Source organism: Lepisosteus platostomus, chromosome 19 (assembly GCF_059453375.1).
Source record: "Lepisosteus platostomus isolate fLepPlt1 chromosome 19, fLepPlt1.hap1, whole genome shotgun sequence".
NCBI lineage: Eukaryota > Metazoa > Chordata > Actinopteri > Semionotiformes > Lepisosteidae > Lepisosteus > Lepisosteus platostomus.
Genome location: NC_142629.1, coordinates 19,748,064 through 19,769,049, shown reverse-complemented (window position 1 = coordinate 19,769,049; position 20,986 = coordinate 19,748,064). Strand labels below are relative to the sequence as shown.

The window sequence follows — 20,986 nt, the reverse complement described above, 5'->3', positions numbered from 1 at the left end:
CTAGGTTAATAAAGATAAGGGCTGATATAGTCTGTAAATACACTTTTACATCTATTTAAAATGTTCTAACGAAGCTGCCTGAGGAAAGAACTTACTGTTTTGATTACATGAATCAGAGATTGTGACTCTGCCTTTAGCTTCCCATTCCTTCCAAACAATTTCAATTTCACACCTCTGGTTGTGCCAGAGGGTCCTCAGTGGAAGAGATACCAGGGTCCCCAGCACTGCTGTCACCTCTTCTGTACTTCTGTACTAACAGCTGTGTATCTACTGTACTGCAGACTCTGTGAAAGGAATCAAGACTCCAGATGATCCCACCCAAATAAAAAAAATAAAAAATCTGGAGAGGAAGGAGGTCTCTGCTTTAGTCGGCTGGTGCCGTGAAAACAACCTCTAACTCTATATAACTCCAACTGCCTGTGTCTCAGGAAGCCCTGGTCCGTTTGTAATGGAAAATCATTGAGAGCACTAGAATGACTGATTTCCATCTTCACTCTAGGTCACTGTGCTGTACACCACGTTATTGTATTCTGCATATGATATGTCTGTTATTTATACCTTTTCTTTCTCACTTTGTCTCTCTGTCCGTTTGGATCAGGTATTTGGAGAGCACCACCACACCAGCCAAACTACCCAAACAGTTGCTTAGGCACTCAAGTGGACTTGATCAAATTAAACTTTCCAACCTAAACAGTAAAATTACAGTTTAAATAGATTCTACTGCCTTATTAATCATATTTCTCTACTAAATTCTTTTAAAATAAAAACAATATTTCTGACATGATACACACAAATAGCTATTTTTATACTTTCTGGTTATATTTCAATCTTATAAATGAAGCATTTCTTTCCTGCGGTTTGAGGTTGTTAAAGAGAAAGACCCCATACTATCACAACCCCCTTTACAGGCTGGTGAAAGAGGTGAAATGAGGTAGCGGAGGTGTAATTGAGTCGGACAGCAAACTCTCACCTGCTGCTTGCCAGGACAGGAATCTTACAAAGGTCCCCTCCTCCCAGGAGGGTCACAGTAACAAATACTAAACACGAATGATTACAGTTCAGGGCCCCATCACTGCCACCCACTAAAATAAACATGACACACAAGAGAACCCATAAGACAGTCATAGAAATCCATGACACGATAAACACGCTGAAATGGTACAATATAATTAATTCTGATGTTCAATCAAATCACCGAAACACGTGGGCAGTGCGGGCCAGAGAACTACAGAAACTACATTACCCATACGCCCTGTGGGCGACTTCCTTCGGACGTCATCGACTCGCGCTTTTTGAATGTTATTTAAATTTTTGGTTTATTGTATTTATTTTGTATTTTGTATCCATGTATTACATTACATTAATTCATTACTCTTGTTTGCAATGCAATGTATTCTTTGCTGTTGAAAATGCTTAAATATTTTTAAAATTAAAATAACTTATTAATACGAACATTACTAACGGTATTTTAATTTAAAAAAACTTTCGGTGAAATTTTGCTGAATGACCACCAAGCGGCGCCATTGGCACATCATTGTAAGAATAATCATTTCTAAGAAATTTTCCAGTTTAATTCCACTGACGGGCCATCAGAGGGGCACTTTACTCGTCCTGCTGCTTCGGTTGAATTAATAATTGCTTACATTATTGTCTGGTTAAATTGTCTGGTGGTAAGTATTTGTAATATAGGATTGCTCATGTCTGATCTGGAACACGAGATGGAAGCTTAACATGTGTGATTCACTGAGGTGGAGGGGTGGGAAATGACTGAAAGAAGTCTTGCCATGCTGTATTATTGATAGTAGTAGCAGAATTGTCATATTAACACAAATCCTCAGACTCACTAACATCTCCAATAGAGCGACAATCTCACACATCAAATAGTAGAGGACCCTTCCTTTATACCTAAAAGCTTTCAGTTGTTGGACAATGAAAAGAGTGCCTGCAGGAATCGAATTACTGTTGTTATAAACTCATTACAAGCTAATTGTCTCATTTCTTTTTTTTCTTTCTTCTCTTTTCAGCAGCGAATAAACCCATTACTTGATCCCTTACATTTCAAAACGCTCTGTATAAAACCAACAAATCGGGCATAACTTTAAACCATGTTTTTGAGAAACTAGCCTTAAAATCAAAATGACTAAATTCATATGAAACGCACTCAGAAACAAAATCAAATGGTTTGATACAGAGTGCAGAAACATCTGAAGAGAACTACCGGAACTAAAACAACAAAAACACAACCACACCACTCTAATCTGCACCTCAGATACTGTGAGATGATTAGACACTACATGCACACCCTAAAGAAGATAAGCACATACAAACAGACAACTCTCAGACCATGAAAGGCCTGTAGCCAAGACACAGTCAACAACAACTGCAGCTCAGACCTGCAGCAAAGCCTGCTCAAACTCCTCAACCTCGTCCTGACGGCCGGCTGTTTCCCTGAGGCCTGGAATCAAGGACTGATCAAGCCCGTCTGTAAGAATGGAGACAGACTCGACCCCAACAGGTACCGGGGCTTCAGTGTGAACAGTAACCTGGGGAAGGAACTCTGTCGTATCTTGAATATCTGATAACCGGCCCTCCTTACCAAACCGCCACACATCCCATCACATTCACACCTGGGCTCTGATGGCCCATCTGGACCCAGAACAGCAGACCCTGGCACTACTGGGGCAGCACTGTCACACCTGGGCACTGCCAACCCATCTGGACCCAGAACAGCAGAGCCTGGCACTGCTGGAGCAGTACTGTCACACCTGGGCACTGCCAGCCCATCTGGACCCAGAACAGCCTGGCACTACTGGAGCAGGACTGTCAGACCTGGGCACTGACAGCCCATCTGGACCCAGAACAGCAGAGCCTGGCACTGCTGGAGCAGAACTGTCAGACCTGGACACTGCCAGCCCTTCTGGACCCAGAACAGCAGAGCCTGGCACTGCTGGAGCAGGACTGGCAGACCTGGGCACTGCCAGCCCATCTGGACCCAGAACAGCAGAGCCTGACACTGCTGGAGCAGGACTGTCAGACCTGGGCACTGCCAGCCCATCTGAACCCAAAACAGCAGAGCCTGGCACTGCTGGAGCAGGACTGTCAGACCGTGGCGCTGACAGTCAATCTGGACAAGACCAGAGTTATGGTTTTCCAGAAGAGAGACAGACCTCAGGGAAACAGGTACAAATTCACACTCAACAACAACACATTGGAGCACACATCCAGCTACACATATCTTAGTCTCACCATCAGCTCTTCTGGGAGTTTTGACCTGGCAGTGAAGGCACTGAGGGAGAAGGTACTCAGGGCTTTCTACGCAATAAGAAGGAGGCTCTTCAACGTCAACCCACCAACAAGAATCTGGCTCCAAATATCTGAAAGTGTAATCCAACCCATTGCTCTATATGGTAGTGAAGTGTGGGGTCCCCTCACAGACCAGGAGTACACTCTGTAGAAACTAAAATCAATCTGTAGAAACATCCTCCTTGCGCAGAGAAAAACAGCTAACAGTGAGTGCAGGGCTGAATTAGGCCAGTACCCACTATTGATAAACATACAGAACAGAGTAATCAAACACTGGTTACACCTGAGAAACAGAGGCCACAATTCATACCACCACTAGGCCCTGCTGATCCCAGAGTACAGCTGGTCTTGACACCAGTCAGTCTCAGGACAGCACAGCTACAGCAACACCAATCACAATCATCCAAATCACAACACTACCTTGCCCACTGGGATACACACACAAACATAACACTACTGACAGGCTCAGTGACCACAGCCTGGACACACACACTGTACACAGACAGACCAGACTGCCCAGAAAGGACAGGCTCAATGACCACACCCTGGCCAGAGAAACTGGACACAGACAGACCTGGCTGTCCAGAGAGGACAGGCTGTGCTCCCACTGCCAATGTTTTGTCTGAAACAGACTATTTTGATTAGATGCATCAGAGATTGTGAGCATGCCTTTAGCTTTCTATTGCTAATAAACAGAACACCACAGCACATCCACGCAGAGGGGACTGCAGTCCAGAGAAACCCAGCATGTTACAGGCCTGGAGGCCATTTCCCACCACAACTGTAGAACAGGATTCTTTCTGCACATCCAGTACTGGGGGCTGTGTCAGAGGCTCCTCACCGGAAGAGACTTGCATTCCTGTTGGCTCCTCTCGTTCTGTGATGATTTTAGACGTCGAATCGGGCAGGAGGCAGGCGCTATGGATACAATAGGTGTAAAACAGAAAATTCACAAGACAAACAACACATAGCACAGCAATCCAGACTACTTGGACACACAAATACGTGAAACCCTTAACAATTCACAGGACAGACATTCATCAGATCTTCTATACCTAGTTGCCATTTTTCGCAATAACATTAGGCTCTGATATCCTCCCCTCTCAGCATTCCAGCAATGTTATGTTCCTCTAGCTAAGTTTCTGGCATATAACCAGTCTCCTATCTGTTTGCAACCTTTTGACCTTTCTGAGGACCCCTCAGAACAAATAGACACTGGCGTCTCCTCTCATGCAGTGCTGTTAAGACTTAAGCTAGTGGCATCCTACACTATGCTTTGTTCCTTTAGGGCCATTTCTCTAAAAATAGTGTTCTCTACCTTTTGTTTCCCCTCCTTTCCACGACTGGAACGACACTTTGCTAACATAGACTGTTTATCGGTCTAGAAAGGTTCCCAAACTGTTACCAATTACAAAAGAAAATCCCCTCAGATACACTCAGGGACAGCAGTCTTTTCTGTCAAGTACCGAAGAGTGGCCACTCAAACGATTCTTATTCGTACCTGTAAAGTCTTTGATGGCCCAAATGAACGAGAGGCCGGTCCCATTTCCCCAGACTCCGTTCAGGTTCCACTCTAAACCCTCCCACGGGCTGTCGTCCATTCCCCTCAGTTTGAAGTGGCTAGCAGCGTGGATTGGACATTAGCTGCTGACAGTCCAAATTCAGTGGAAGGGTGATCCAGTCCAGGTTTTCTTTTTTCTGCCGACACTGAATACTCTTCTCCAAAACCTTAAGGAGAAATTATGAAAAAAAAGTTTATGAAAACGTTTTATGAAAAGACCACGGCGCTGGGGTCAATGGGGGACGCCGGATCTACGCGGAAGCAGCCGTTAGTCAGAATAACGCATCAGTTTTGAATTGTTTTTTACATTTTTTGAAGTAAGCATAAACAAGAACAAAGAATACAATACAAATACCAGTCTGTCGCTGAGCTCGGTGTGGTTCCGCTCTCTGCTCGTCAAGCACTGCGGGCTCCTGGAAAACTGTCTTTCAGGGCAGAGAGTTATTAGTGAACTCCTGGAGAGTTTGTTTACCGGCGAGTCGGCTCACGCTGCTGATAAATTCGACCTCATTGTGTTTTCTTCTTTCTTTATCGTGCAATAATATAAATCCTTTACGATGCACGCAAGACTACATTACAGATCACCGGAGTACATTATACAGGTGTAGCGTCAATGCTTGTTAATAAGACAGAATTAAGCGTTGGTATGCTGTCCTAAATGAGGCCCCATCTCACCCTCCATCTCTGTGGTACAGCCACAGAGAAAGTATTCAGGCAGGCTGATTTAAGATGTTTTCTTTTGATAAGGGACAGCTCCCAGACGGGGATGCACTTAGCTAAGCCTGGCTATCATGATCAATGGTCATCCATTGGCACCTATCTGTCTAGGGAGTGCCAGATGGACATCTGGACTGCATTCCTAAGTGTCAAGAGTAAGTGACTCATATCTGACCTTGACCAACCAATCAGGGACTGGCAGGGCGTGGTAATACCACGTGGGTCTCCAATGCCCGCCAAACTCTCAACCAATCAGCATACATCTGTGTCTTGATCAAAAAGGGAGCGCAAGCACAGATCGGGGCTCTCCTTGGCCATTTTCGCACATCCTCAGAGACAATCACGTGACATCTGCTGTTGTCTGCAAAGGGACTTGGACTTTGTTCTAAGCGCGAGGCCGAGGATCCCGTACGTACTCAGAATTCTACCAATGTGAATGCTCCGCTTGATCAACGGCAGCCTACAGTTGGACCCTCGTCGACAACCTGAATAGCTTATTCAGAAGCAGCGCTGGACCGGGAACGAACCAGCTTCTTCCCAGGCAAAAGAGTGACTTGTGAGGACTCGCAGTCACACTCTGTGCATAGAGACTTTCTACTAGCCAGCCGGACTGCTGGTAGATCCCCTCGGAGCAACGACTGCCCTGCGCGCCACAGTCAGATTCCTCCGCCCGTCCTACTCCGAGCTGCACCTCGACTGGTTGGCCGGTAGCCAGAGGACGCCGGGACAACGCCCATTGGACAACTGCTGGAACAGAGGCTACAACAGAGCCTGTCAGCTGGTTTGGTGTTCGTGCCGGGAAATTCCAAATCCATACACAGTGAATAAGTAAACCCCATGTTCTACATTGCGTCTTGAGAATTCAATTGTACCTCAACACAAGTTGTTATCAATTTAATTCATGAGTAATGTATTTACTTCCAAGTTTAGAGTAACAGTGGGTAATAACACTGATTAGCGATTTGGTAACCGAACGATATATAATGACATTTTCTGTTGTGTATCTCTTTGTGTTTGCATCTCTTCGAGATTATATACCTTGTATATTGATAACCCTCACAGTAAGGTCTGCTGCTCGTATCCAGGCAGACTAGTATATGTTTGGTGCACAATTTATATTAATAAATGTATCTCGTGTATTGAACCCGTGTGTGTGCGTTGTTAGTTGTTCTGACGATTGATTTTCTAAAAGCCACAACGAACAACCTCGTGATTACTGCTACAATTAATGATTGTCTTAGTAAACCCATCAAACCTCTACACAGGCCTCTAAAATTCCTCTAAAATTCTTTAATTTTCGATTATTTCTTATCTTTAGGCTATTTATACATATATTAACGAGCAAGTATAATGATTAAGTCAATGATAAATTATATTTTATATTCGGTTCAGCAGTATTGAGCAGTAAAATAACATCAGTTTGTCTACAGGAAATGTCAGAATTAGAAACCTTCTTTACACCATTTTGCAGATCATTTCAGAGTGTTTTAACAACAGAACAAAACAAAAACAAACATAAGGTTTCTGGGCTGCTTCGTTATCATCTATATCACTTTTAAATCTCTGCACACACTATGTTTCTTTACCGGGTCAATTCAATGTACAATATTGTAACGACGCCACCTTAACCTTATTATTCATACAATATTTGTTTGACAATAGTCATGTTTTATTCCAGTCATTTAGTTTCCCCAAAAAGGTGCTCCAAAATAGTTTGACAAGATATTGTGAGATTGCAAGAGGGATCTTAAATATCTATTAGTACAAGTGTAACTAAATCTGTTTCCTTGTAGTCTAATAAAGGTTGTAAATACTTCCATAGTTTCTTAAAAGCATCGATACCTCTCTAGGGGTAGCTTTGGTTACGAGGTATTGTTATCCGACTTAACACAAACATTATATCTATTCACAAAATCTGCTTAATTCTACATTTCGTCATCCACATCAGTTAATTTCTTGACCCCAATTACACTATTTTAAATCCAGTTTTCAAAGCATGGGTTTATGTCTCAAAGTAATTTCTCTTTATTCTAGATGATGCATCTATGGGGGGTATGTTTATCCGTAAGAGACCACGTGAGAACTTCATGGAAGCTGGCAGGTTTGGGGTGGGGGGGGTCCTAGCTCCATGTCCTCTACTTCCTGAAAGATTAAATGAGGGGAAACATACACCACCTACACTGCTCAATTTTGTAAATAATTTTCTTTCGGTATCAGGATTAGATGCTCTACAACCTGAAGCATTTAGGCCTCCTTCTGTCTGTGTTTGACAAATAACAACCATGAATAAAGTTTTTTTTTTATTTTACAAAGGTAGAGAACATCAAATCACAAATCACAAAATCACATTTTTGAAATTCTTAATACCAAGAAATGTAATCACAGCTTTTACATGGATATTACATAAGGAGCAGACACTTTCCTCAGCCAATTGGGAACACCTGTTATCTCTTTATCCTGTACTTGAACACCCTGAAACTATTTGTTATAGGAGTGTAGGCAGTGGGAAGAGGAGTGGGCTCGTGTCGAGTTGCCTTACCCGTTCCCAATCTGCAGGAGGTCCCACGGCGGCAGGTAGCTGCTGCAGCTGTGGGGAGCTCAGCTCGCCAGACGAGGGCTCTGGCTCGGGGGAATCGCAGCTCCACAGCTCCTACCTGTTGCAGAGCGTTTCTGCCCTCCTGATGGCCTCTGTGTTTTAGAAGGACCCGTCTCTCTTCGCTTGCTTACACCACAGGTTGCATCGACGCTAGTGTGGATCCTGAGGCAGTGAGTTATCGGTCTTATTTCTACTGAGAAACAGTTCAAGCACTCACAAAACAATCACCAAGAGATGGTATATGAAAAAGTATTGTAAGACTTGCAGAGTAGATTTGAACAGACAGTGGACGTCACACTGCGTGCTTGAGAGACTGGTGGACTTGCCAGATTTTCAGCTTTATTACTGGGTCCTTCGGCTCAGGGCTGTTGAGCAAGGTGCTCCCCTCTGCTGGAGAGCCACAGGGGCACTACAGAGCGGCCTCGTCTTCCCTGCTCCTGCCCGTGCTTGTGGACGGCCAGTGTGACCGCGCACAAGACAAAGTAGTGCATTCGTGGTGTAAATACAGAATGTTCACTAGCTGACTGAGGAAAGTTACAGAGACGGGAGTAAACGTTCTGAAATCATGTGAACCACTATTACAGCACACAGACACACCACTCTACAATCCTCTACAAAGAGTTTGAATACTTCTTTATCTGCACTCTAAAACACAGTGAAACCTTCAAACCTTTCAGCTGGACCACTGTTGTTATACATCAAAATGAATTTAACCAGTACAAAGATTTGAATGGGATAAAAAGGAAAAGTTGTTATTTGCAGGGAGAAATGAAACTGTTACACGTGATCACTGGCTAAACAAAGTGATTCATTTGAGCCGAGGTGGTGAAAACCTTTTGAAACAAGTTACAACAGGATACGTGTAGCTCCCACATTTTACCCTTGAACAGTCAAAGAGTGTTATTGGGAGGAGAAAGTATTGTTTAATTATTCTAATAAAGCTCGCTCAATTAAGACCCATCTGGGAAAAGTACCATTTCGCTATATGAGCACCCAGCTGAGCCAGTGTACAAGTGTATGAATCACAGTTTCAAGGAGCTTTTGTCAGTTTCATTCCAGTGATCGGCCAACACGGGGCACTTCAGATGTCCTACTCGCCCTATTGCGTTACGAAAGTATCCGACATTCTCCAATAAGAACTTGCGACCTCACCTAACGGAAAGAAATTCACTTGGAAGGGAAATGCATGACACCCACTGTGGATGTTTGTTTGTCATTCTGATTATGATGTGCGCTACGTAGAACGTTGCTGGACTTACGTGCATTTGGTGTCATTTCTAACCTAGAAGTCAAAGCTGTGCAACTTTCAAAGAGATGGAAGATCTCTCGCGAGACACCGATTCACAGAAGGGGGTAATGAAATCTTTGCCTGAAGTCTCATTGTGCTGCACTATTTCATTTGTCAGTGGGCACGACTCACAAGCACCTAAAATCATTTCAGTGAGGGACTAAACAAGCCTCTCGCAAAGACTCGGGAACGGACACAGACCTTATCATCTCTGCTCCTCGGGAAGCGTACAGAGATCACATTAGATGTGTTGCTCAAGCTCTTTATTGTCACGTACAGTAAACCCAGCAGTGTGGTCAGTGCGGGATGTGTTCTGTCCCGACGGCGGGGTCAGCAGCCAGAGGAGACCTGAAACACAAGACGGAGAGGTAAGACATTGATTTCGACAGAGAGAGCTTTCACACCGGGTTACTGACAAGAGCAGTGAATAAGAGACACGCAATGAGAATATTCTCATCTAAGAAGAAATATTAACAGGTAGGATGTTAAAATGAAAAGCATTAAAAACTGAATGATCTTCGCTAGTGAACTGACTACCGAGCTCTGGGTCACAGAGTGCTTTTGAAAAAAAATCAAAGATGAGCAGGGATGCCCACAGACAGCAGGTGAGTGAATTATCATCGCTGCAGTTACTTATTTTGTTTCCTGTGAACTATGTAGAATTCATGTTTTCCTTCAGTTGCTCACGCTTTTGGCATACTTATAATGTAGTTAAATAAGAGGGTTTTCAGTTTCTTTTGTTTCTGTTGTAAAGTTGCCCAAGATAAAACATGTTTTAGCTCAGCCAAAGTACGCACCACTGCAAGGTGCACCGATATTGTCGCCATCTGAGCTCGTGGTCATGACGCGGTCAGACAGGACTTGACATTTAGAGCCTACACCAGCTGCAGAAGATACACGTCTCTCTGTGCAAATCCAACTGTTTCTCCACGCAGTCCGGGTGCTGTCTCTGGCACTGAACTCTTGTGCGCCGAGTCCATTTCAATCGTGTGCAAAAAAAAGTTCTACTGATATATAATGGGGTTTGGTTTGAAAATGACAGCTTTGGACAACAATGTTTATGGAATAAGAGAATAATGTCATGTTCTTGTATCCCAAACAATCCCAGCTGGTCAAGGATGGGTCTCTCCAGGGAAAGGGAGAGAAGGAATCATGACATTGAATACGGGAACAGTGGAGCTGGCGACATTCAGGGAGGGTTTTCCGGACACATTTGAGTTGATAGTGGAATAAACATTTTTCTTATTGCGCATCAGGAATTTCTGTTGTAAATGTGAATTAGGTTTCTTATTCTAATTCCACACTTCACAAGGATCCCTCTATCTCATGTCTCTCCAGCGCTGGCTGGGATTACCATTTCAGTGGGCCAGCACTAAGAAATAGGTCTGCACCACCCAGAAAGACAGATTAATTTTTTCATGTTCAAGCAAGATTGTCAGCTTGTGCCACTGTGAAATCACTTGAAGGATATTCCTCAGAGACCAGCTCTCCCCCTGTGTTGTGCAGTCAGTCAAGATGAAGACTAGACAGTGAGAGAGGGACTCTGCAATGGGAGAGAAACTAATGTAGCATTAGTATGAGACCAGTCCCTGCGTCAACAACACAGGCCAACAGAGGAAGGGAGGAAATCAACAGTTTAGAATTCTGTATGTGTATTACAAATGAGAAAGTAATAAAGTCAGGCTGTGCCAGAAGATATTTCACACTGTAACAACCTAAGAAAAGCAGTTCATCAGCCTGACAAAGTTTTATTTATCTCATATTCCTTCTTCTTATATTTTTCCACTTTTTGCACAAATTCAAGTAATTATGATCTTTTCTTGATTTTCTTTTCCTGGAAACTAGTTAAGAGATCAGAAGCTCTTGGGATCCTAAGAGGCGACCACTGCATTTAAACGTGAAAGAGTTTTTAATACCGATATTGCACTAACCGGAAGCCTTTCCAAATCCTACATGAAAACAGACAGCTTCCCACTTTACAACGCCAGCACGAGTCCGATACAGACGGCTGCATTGGACCATTTCCCGCACATCAGATACACTCTGTGCAGAATATTAAATAAAGTTCATGATGTACGGAAATACACTGTGTACGTCTTTCCAGACAATATTCCACTGTTCAGGCCCCAGATGTTCAGCCAGGTCCTTCTCCCAGATCAACTCAACCGCATGACATGCTGATACTCCAGAGTTCCTATTAATTCAATATAGCTGACAGTCTACAAGCGCATACGTTTTAAATACACCTGTGAGGTTGCAAGAACTGCACTGTGAGCTGCAAATCACTTTTTGTTTGATGGCATTTTTTGTCAAATACACTCTGTGCTGAAAATTAAATTATAGACACTTATGATGAACAGAAAGAGACCCTTTTGTATTTCGATATAGTTTAAGGGCTACATGTTTATAAGTTTTAAAGATCCCTGTAAGTCTCTCCTCAATTCTGATACTATTAGGTGAAGAGTATTTTTACAAAGTAAAGTACAGCTCATACATGTTAGTCTTGAAAAAATCTAGGAGCGTTATTTGGGGACTAAACAATGATACAAATATTTGTGGATGTAATTAATAGTTAAGATCTCTGTTGCAAGATGACAATATCCTCGTTGTTACAGTATATTGGAATTTATCATTTGTAAATGGGGTTGTTTTGAAAAAAATGTGCATGCTGCCCACCCGAAAAGAACTACCAGAACTAACACAAAAACACAACCACACTACTCTGATCTGTGAGCTGGTTGGTCAAGCACACGCTCAAGAAGAAAAGCAAAAACACACACAGACAACTCTCAGACATTGGAGGATAATTTCAATGCATAAATTCTATATATCCTATATAATGTAAACTATTTCTAGGAACAATAGAATCATTGAAATGAATGAAAACCAGCCTCCAGAATGGATCAGTCTGGAAAACATACTGTGAAAATTTCTACCGACAGATCCCAGACACAGAAGCATTAGACCAGAACAACATATATGAAAACCAGAAAATATTCCAATTGGCTATAAGAGACCACCCAACCCCTTAGACTCCCCAGTCACTGAGCAGGAGCCACTAGACAAACCCCAGGCCCTCAGACCACGAAAGGCCTGTGGCCAAGACACAGTCGACAACACTTGACTCAACTGAAGAACAACACTTTGAAACACAACCAGCTACACATACCTCTGACTGACAATCAGTTCATCTGGGGGTTTTCCTGACAGTGAAGTCACTGAAGGAGCAGGCACACGGGGCTTTCCATGCCAGTAAAAGGAGGCTCTACAACATCAATCCCCCAATACAATGGGCTCTGAATATTAAAAGTGCAATCAAACCCTTTGCCCTATGCAGCAGGGAAGTGTGGGATCCCTTCACTGAGCAAGATTACACTAAATGGGACAAACAGCCTGTAGATACTCCACGCACAGAGTTCTGTAAAAACATCCTCCCAACTGGAATGCCACAGAATCCTAAACAGACAATACACGCAACACACACTAACTCTGTTAACCATAACATTATGCGATGGTACCATTCATTTTTAACAAATCGTACACAGTATGTCAGGCTCAACAAAACTCTTTCCACGTCACGATCTATGAGCACAGGTGCCCCTCAGGGCTGTGTGAGCTCTCCAGTGCTGTTCACACTTTATACAAATGATTGTACAAGCAGTAGTCAAAGCATCTTCATTTTCACATGCTCAGACAATACAGCTGTCCTGAACAGCATCGCCAGTTGATGCATAGAGGTAGCAGCTTATCTGTATACATGTCAGAAATCCAAAGGTTTGTGCAATGGCATGACAACAATAGCCTAATTCTCAATGTTAAAAAAACAAACGAAATAGTCTTTGATCCCAGAGCAGTTGGTGATCACACGCATGTAGTAATCCACAATGAATTTGTCACTCAGGTTGACGGATACGATCAAGTGCGATCAGGTGGGGATTTTGTTTTCCTTGGGGGGGGTTTAGTGGTGCACCTTGACTTGCAAATTCATTTTTATTTGATGACAATGTTTTGAGTTGTTTTAAAGAACTTACTGTTTTGATTAGATGTATCAGAGATTGTGACTCTGCTTTTAGCTTCCCATTCCTTCCAAACAAAGGGTCTTCTGTTGTAGAGAACAGCACAGCATATCCAAAGCGAAGCGCAAGGGGACTGCAGTCCAGAGAAACCTGTAAGTTTACAAAGAATGGAGGCAATTTCACACCTCTGGTTGTGCCAGAGGGTCCTCAGTGGAAGAGATACCGGGGTCCCCAGCACTGCTGTCACCTCTTCTGTACTCCTCCTATGCTAACAACTGTGTATCTACTGCTGACTCTGTGAAATGAATCAAGTCTGCAGATGATCCCACCGGAATAAAAAAAAAAATCTGTAGAGGAAGGAGGTCATTGCTATAGTCAGCACCCCAGAAATCCGGACCCACGAGAACATAAGCAGAGCATGCAAACTCCACACACACAGCACCCCAGGAAACCAGACCCACGAGAACAGGGGCAGAGCATGCAAACTCCACGCAGACAGCACCCCAGGAATTAAATCCAGGGTCTCAGTGCTGGAACCCACTGTGCCGCCGTCTCTCACCTCCACATGCAGGAGACATGCAGGTCTCGACCGGAGACCGGAGACCGGAGACTCCTCACTCCTGCAGTAACACACCCAGCAGGACTCGCTCATGGTCCAGTGAGCCCAGCGCTTTGAGTCTGGTTTCCAGCGCTGATGTGTCCCTGATAGTCCTGTCCCACAGCCTGCGAGTCACCGTTTCTTCCTTTTCTTCCGCATAATGTCCACAAAATACTCCAGCTAGCGCTTTCTAGACTAACGGTTCTGCTTTGCTCGCTGATTAGATTAAAAAAGCCGTCTGTTTATCTGCTGGAGGTCAGATCGCAACAACTTCTGCAGCACCGTTTCCCCGGCAACCACGTTTTATTTAACAAAGTAAAATAAACACAGGAGAAAAGTTTGCAAACATGCAGGCAGGATGAGCGCTGCAGTCACAGGCTTGTGAAATACACAGAACAGAAAACAGAAAGAAAAATACACACTAGAGTACACATAACACAATCAGGGGGACACAATACTCCTGCTCTTTACACAAACAGGTCGGCGCAGCTGTCATGATGTCTCATTTACAAAGAGTCTGAAGATTTGCTCGTCTCTTCCCAGAGCAGCTTCACTCCGGAGAGCAAGAAACGGCTCCTGCCGAGTCCGTCTTGTAAGAGAGACATAGAAATCCGCGACACGATTAATACGCTGAAATTGTATAATTAATTCTGATGCTCAATCAAATCTGCGGAACGCGTGGGCAGCGCACGTGTTCTGTAGTGCGCTTTAGAGCACTAGAGAGACTACATCTCCCACAAGCCCTGTGGGCGACTTCCTTTCAACGTCATCGATTCGCGTCTTTTTTCTTTTTAATTAGAACAACAATACATGCCATAAAAACAAGAATACATATAACATAGAGTATAGTCAGGGGTAGATACGATAATACATGTACATGTTATGCAAAAAGATTAAACAAGTAATCTTGTTTAATAGTAAACAAAAGCAGATAAGGTCCGTACATGTTTCAAATTGTCTGTACAAACGCATTTACATCCGTTTTAAAGTGTTTAAACATGGGTCTCCTCCCACAGCATTTCGTTAGTTATTATATCGTGGAAGTATCATATGTTTTTAAATACAAACGACATTTTCATATTACTTTCAACGGGTTTAAATGTTGCATGATTTTACTTCTTTAAAAGTAATGTCAATATTAGTTTCCTTCTTTACATTAGCTTACAGAGTTGCTGTCACAAAAGTCACAGTTACCATCTGTTTTGATTTTCAATCTCTGCACAACGAGGATCTGTAAGGAGGCGCTTCAAGATTCGCCGCCATAGACTCGTGTATCTCTGTCGAAAGTGCAGTTCTTTTTGAACTCTTGTAGCAATACAAATAGATACAATACAAAACAAGAGTATATATAGCAAATCAATAATGTCATCAGGGGTACATAGATAGTATAATCTATTTACACTTCTGAAAAAAAAAATTCAATATCTGCACAACAAGTCTTCGACAGCGCTTTGAGACTCACCGCCATAGACTCGTTTATCTCTGTCGCCACCCAGTGGCCATTTCTCGGAAGTGTCACCGCCCGCCGTAATTCAGTACAGTCCCGGAATGGAAATTCTGATTGGACGAGAGCCGTATCCATCCCGCCTCCTGCCGAAATCTCGGCGCTGATTGGATACGAGCCGAGTCACTCAAGGTGAGGGCGGTATTTCCGTGTAAGAACACGGAAGTCCGCGGTGATTGGCTAGGAGCGGTGTCACTCACCCAAACTAAAAGGAAGTCCCGCCTTTTCCCACCCAACGGCGGTGATTGGACACGCCGTGCGTCACTCTTATGACGTCACTTAACCACGACGGATCCGGATCTGATGCGTGATTTGCGCGACAGCCGGTCCGTCGCTGAGATCGGTGTGGAGCCGCGGCCCAGGATGCTATGGTTCCGCTCTCTGCTCGTCAAGCACTGCGGACTCCTGGAAAACCGTATTGCAGGGCAGAGAGTTGTTGAACTCCAGACGTCGCCTCGCGTTGTTGATTAATTCGACCTTATTGTGTTTTCTCTTCTTTAACATTTATATTGCAATAGTAAAAATGCTATTCAATGCACACAAGAGTACATTACAGATCACTGGGGTACATTATACAGGCAAATACAGACTAGGTAAGCACAGCTTTCATGTTGGGACATTTAGAAATAGTTTGGAGACGTGCCCTCATGTGTTTCAGATGTGACTTCTTTCCATTTGGAAGCGCCTTACTTCTACCAAGAAAAGAAAAGGCTTCGATAACGAGATCGTAATGAAGAAATAGTAACGATCATTTCAGTGCATTCTGACATTTATTGGTGAGAAATAGATGTTATTTTACTGCTGTTATATTGGGCGAGATTTCACACGGATAATCAAACGAGAACGGGTTTGCCCTGGAATCCATTCCACTGCCGAACCTGAAAGTCAGAGCAACAGAACGGACGTATTGTAAGGCGACTGTGGTGTTGCTCGACCACATCAATTAGGCGAGAAGTACACTCTGCTACTACGACATACGGTCTAATGATTCCATTTCGATTATTTCTTATCTTTAGGCTATTTGCACATATAATAACGAGCAAGTATAATGATTAAGTCAGTGATAAATTATGTTATATTCGGTTCAGCAGTATTGAGCAGTAAAATAACATCTATTTCTCACCAATAAATGTCAGAATAAGAAACCTTCTTTACACAATTGTGCCGATCAATTCAGTGTTTTAATAACAGGACAAAACAAAAACAAACGTAAGGTTTCTGGGCTGCTTTGAAAAAGACAATTATCATCTATATTACTTTTAAATCTCTGCACACTATGTATCTTTACCGGGTCGATTCAATGTACAATTTTGTAATGACGCCTTAACCTTATTATTCATACAAAATGTGTTTGACAATGGTCATGTTTTATTCCACTCAGTTTCCCCAAAGAGGTGCTCCAAAATAGTTTGACAAGATATTGTGAGATTGCAAGAGGGATCTTAAGTATTTATTAGTACAAGTAGAACTAAATTGTTTTCCTTGTAGTCTAATAAAGGTTGTAAATTCTTCCATAGTTTCTGATGGGCTACTGTTAGTTTCTTAAAAGCATCAATACCTCTCTAGGAGTAGCTCTGGTTACGACGGATTGTTATCAGACTTATCACAAACATTATATCTATTCATAAAATCTTCTTGATTCTACATTTCATTATCCACACCAGTTAATTTGTTGACCCCGCTTATACTATTTTAAACCCAGTTTTCAAAGCACGGGTTTATTTTTTCTCTAGCCGCTAGTTCCTGAATGATTAAATTAGGGGAAACATACACCACCTACTTTGCTTAATTTTGTAAATAATACTCTGTCGGTATCGGTATTAGATGCTCTAAATCCTGTAGCATTTAGGCCTCCTTCTGCCTGTGTTTGACAAATAACAACCATGAATATTTTTTTTTTTATTTTACGTTGGTAAAGAACATCAAATCACATCTCTTTTTGGATTTTTGAAAACTTAATACCAAGATATTTAATCACATCTTTTACATGTATATTACGTATGGAGCAGACACTTTCCAACAGCCACCAGTTCACTTTTCTGATATGTAAAGAAAGACCAGATACAGAGGAAATGACTTGTAAATGCATTTAATTCCTTTGTCCACCTCTGTGTGCTTTCTCAGAGAGACAGTTGTATCCTCAGCCAATTGGGAACACCTGTAATCTCTTTATCCTGTACTTGAACACCCTGAAACTATTTGTTATAGGAGCGTAGGCAGTGGGAAGAGGAGTGGGCTCGTGTCGAATTGCCTTACCCGTTCCCAATCTGCAGGAGGTCCCACGACGGCAGGTAGCTGCTCCAGTCGCTGGAGCTCAGTTCGCTGTCGATGGAGGACGAGGGCTCTGGCTCGGGGGAATCACGGCTCCACAGCTCCTACCTGTTGCAGAGTGTTTCTGCCCTCCCGATGGCCTCTGTGTTTTAGAAGGATCCATCTCTCTTCGCTTGCTTACACCACAGGTTTCATCGACCATAGTGTGCATCCTGAAGCAGTGAGTTATCGGACTTATTTCTACTGAGAAACAGTTCAAGCACTCACAAAACAATAACCAGGAGATGGTATATGAAAGAGTATTGTAAGACTTGCAGAGTAGATTTGAATAGACAGTGGATGTCACACTGCGTGCTTGAATATCACGAGATTCAGTTCATTCTTTCCTGCAGATTAACTTCCTGCTTGACATTGTACCGCTGTCACTTCTTCACAAACTCATAACTCGCCGTGTTCAATTTTGTGTTGAGTTACAGGAACCTCAGCATCAGATGAAATATTCTCCAGCGCCCCAGGGAGACTGGGGGACTTGCCAGATTTTCAGCTTTATTACTGGGTCCTTCGGCTCAGGGCTGTTGAGCAAAGTGCTCCCCTCTGCTGGAGAGCCACAGGGGCACTACAGAGCGGCCTCGTCTTCCCTGCTCCTGCCCGTGCCTGTGGACGGCCAGTGTGACCGCGCGCGAGATAAAGTAGTGCATTCGTGGTGTAAATACAGAACGTTCACTAGCTGACTGAGGAAAGTTACAGAGACGGGAGTATACGTTCTGAAATAATGTGAACCACTGTTACTACACACAGACAGACTACTCAAAAATCATGTGGCTTTTTAAGGTCATTTTGTCTGCCTAAAGTATGTTAGATTTGTCACAGCAAAGAGTTTGAATACTTACAGAATGCAGCAGCTAGAATTGTTACTTGGAGCAACAGGTATGACCACATAACCCCCATACTTATCTCTCTTCATTGGCTTCCTATCATGTACGGGGCGGACTTCAAACTCCTTCTACTTACTTACAAGGCTCTCAGAGGTCAGGCACCTGTCCTGCCTCGCAGGGATGCTGCAGAGGAGAAATACTGTACACAGCATGGTTTCAGAGGCCTGTCCGTCATGGGCTGGGCACCATGTGAGTTGAATGCTGCATCAGTGCCATGGATCCAAGAGGGGCATCGTGGATACAGCTATCGTTTAGGAGGATTCTGCTGGTCTGCAGAGACCTGCATGGGGTACTGACATACAGACGACGTGATGGATGGATTGATTAATACCTGCATTCATTTATTTCTTTTTTTTTAATGATATAATGTTAGCATGCCCAAAGGGGTTGGGCAGCCAGTTGACCATGGACCCCTAGAGGATTTTATTCTCCTTACTGAGGAGCCTTTGGTTCCTTTCCTCCATTGCCTTCAGTTCTGTATTCACAAAATGTATATTTACTTGCACTGTTAAGCACCTTGGGGCAACCTTGTTGTGAAAGGCGCTATATGAAAATAAATTGAATTGAATGGAATGACAGAGTCACGGCTTTTCCAGTTTCCTCTCCTATTATCTTCTTTATCTGCACTCTAAAACACAGTGAAACCTTGAACCTTTCAACTGGACCACTGCCGTTCTACATCACAATGACTTTAACTAGGACGGAGACTTGAATGGGATGAAAAAGGAAAAGGCATTATTTGCAGGAAGAAATTAAACTGTTCCACCTGATCACTTGCTAAACAAAGTGATTCACTGGAGTGGAGGCGGTGAAAGCTTTGTGAATCAACTTACAAAAGGATACATGTAAGAAACGTAGCTCCCATATTTAACCCTTGAAAAATCTCTGAGTGTTATGTGCAGGTGAAAGTATTGTTCAATTATTCTAATAAAGCTCACTCAACTAAGACCCATGTTGGAAAAGTACCAGAGTATTCTCATCTAAGAGGAAATTCTAACAAGTAGGATGTTAAAATGAAAAGCATTAAAAACTGAATGATCTTCAGTAGCTAAGTGATTATTGAGCTCTGGGTCACAGTGCTCCTGAAAAAAAAAATCAAATTTCAGCAGAGACACCCACGGACAGCAGGTGAGCACCAAGCTGTGCCAGTGTCTAAGTGTATGAATCACAGTTTCAAGGAGCTTTTTTCAGTTTCGTTCCACTGATCGGCCAACACGGGGGGCACTTCAGTCTTACTCGCCCTATTGCATTAAGAAACTGTACAACATTCTCCAATAACCTCACCTAACGAAAAGCAATTTGCGTAGCAGGGAAAGACTGGACTCCCACTGGGGATTTTTGTTTTTCATCCCGATGGGGATGTGCACTATATAGAACGTTGCTGGACCCACGTGCAATTGGTGTCATTTCTAACCTAGAGGTCGAAGCTGTGAAACTTTCTAAGAGATGGAAGATCTCTTGCGAGACACCGATTCACAGAAGGGGCTAATGAGATCTTTGCTTGAAGTCTCATTATGCTGCACTATTTCATTTGTCAGTGGGCACGACTCACAGGCATCTAAAATCATTTCAGTGAGGGACTAAACAGGCCTCTCGCAAAGACTCGGGAACGGACACAGACCTTATCATCTCTGCTCCTCGGGAAGCGTACAGAGATCACATTAGATGTGTTGCTCAAGCTCTTTATTGTCACGTACAGTAAACCCAGCAGTGTGGTCAGTGCGGGATGTGTTCTTTCCCGACGGCAGGGTCGGCAGCCAGAGGAGACCTGAAACACAAGACGGAGAGGTAAGACACTGATTCCGACAGAGAGAGCTTTCACACCGGGTTACCGACAAGAGGAGCAATAAGAGAAGAGCTATAAAGACACGCCGAAGAGAATATTCTCATCTAAGAGGAAATACTAACAAGTAGGAAGTTAAAATGAAAAGCATTAAAAACTGAATGATCTTCAGTAGCGTAACGATTACTGAGCTCTGGGTCACGGTGCTCTTGAAAAAAAATCAAATTTGAGCAGAGACGCCCACGGACAGCAGGTGAGTGAATGAGTTGTTTATTTTGTTTCCTGTGAATTATGTAGAATTCACAACGTTTTCCATTTGTACAGGAAAACCATTGCGAGCAGATTCACTTCTTCTGCACTAGAATGAATGATTTCCATCTTCACTCTAGGGTACTGTGCTTTGTAGCACTGTAT

At 43.2% G+C, this 20,986-nt stretch overlaps 1 long non-coding RNA gene across 1 annotated transcript in view; it reads right to left on the bottom strand.

Annotated features, from left to right (window-relative positions):
* Nucleotides 1-11,197: 11,197 nt before the first annotated feature.
* LOC148645382 (uncharacterized) overlaps nucleotides 11,198-20,986 on the bottom strand; it is a 106,721-nt gene continuing 96,932 nt past the window's right edge. The window contains exons 27-30 of the long non-coding RNA XR_015928594.1: nucleotides 17,840-20,557; nucleotides 14,041-16,275; nucleotides 12,326-13,631; nucleotides 11,198-12,067 (exon numbers count right to left, since the gene is read on the bottom strand). This is a non-coding gene — a long non-coding RNA (uncharacterized LOC148645382). The remainder of the gene's footprint in view (nucleotides 12,068-12,325; nucleotides 13,632-14,040; nucleotides 16,276-17,839; nucleotides 20,558-20,986) is intronic.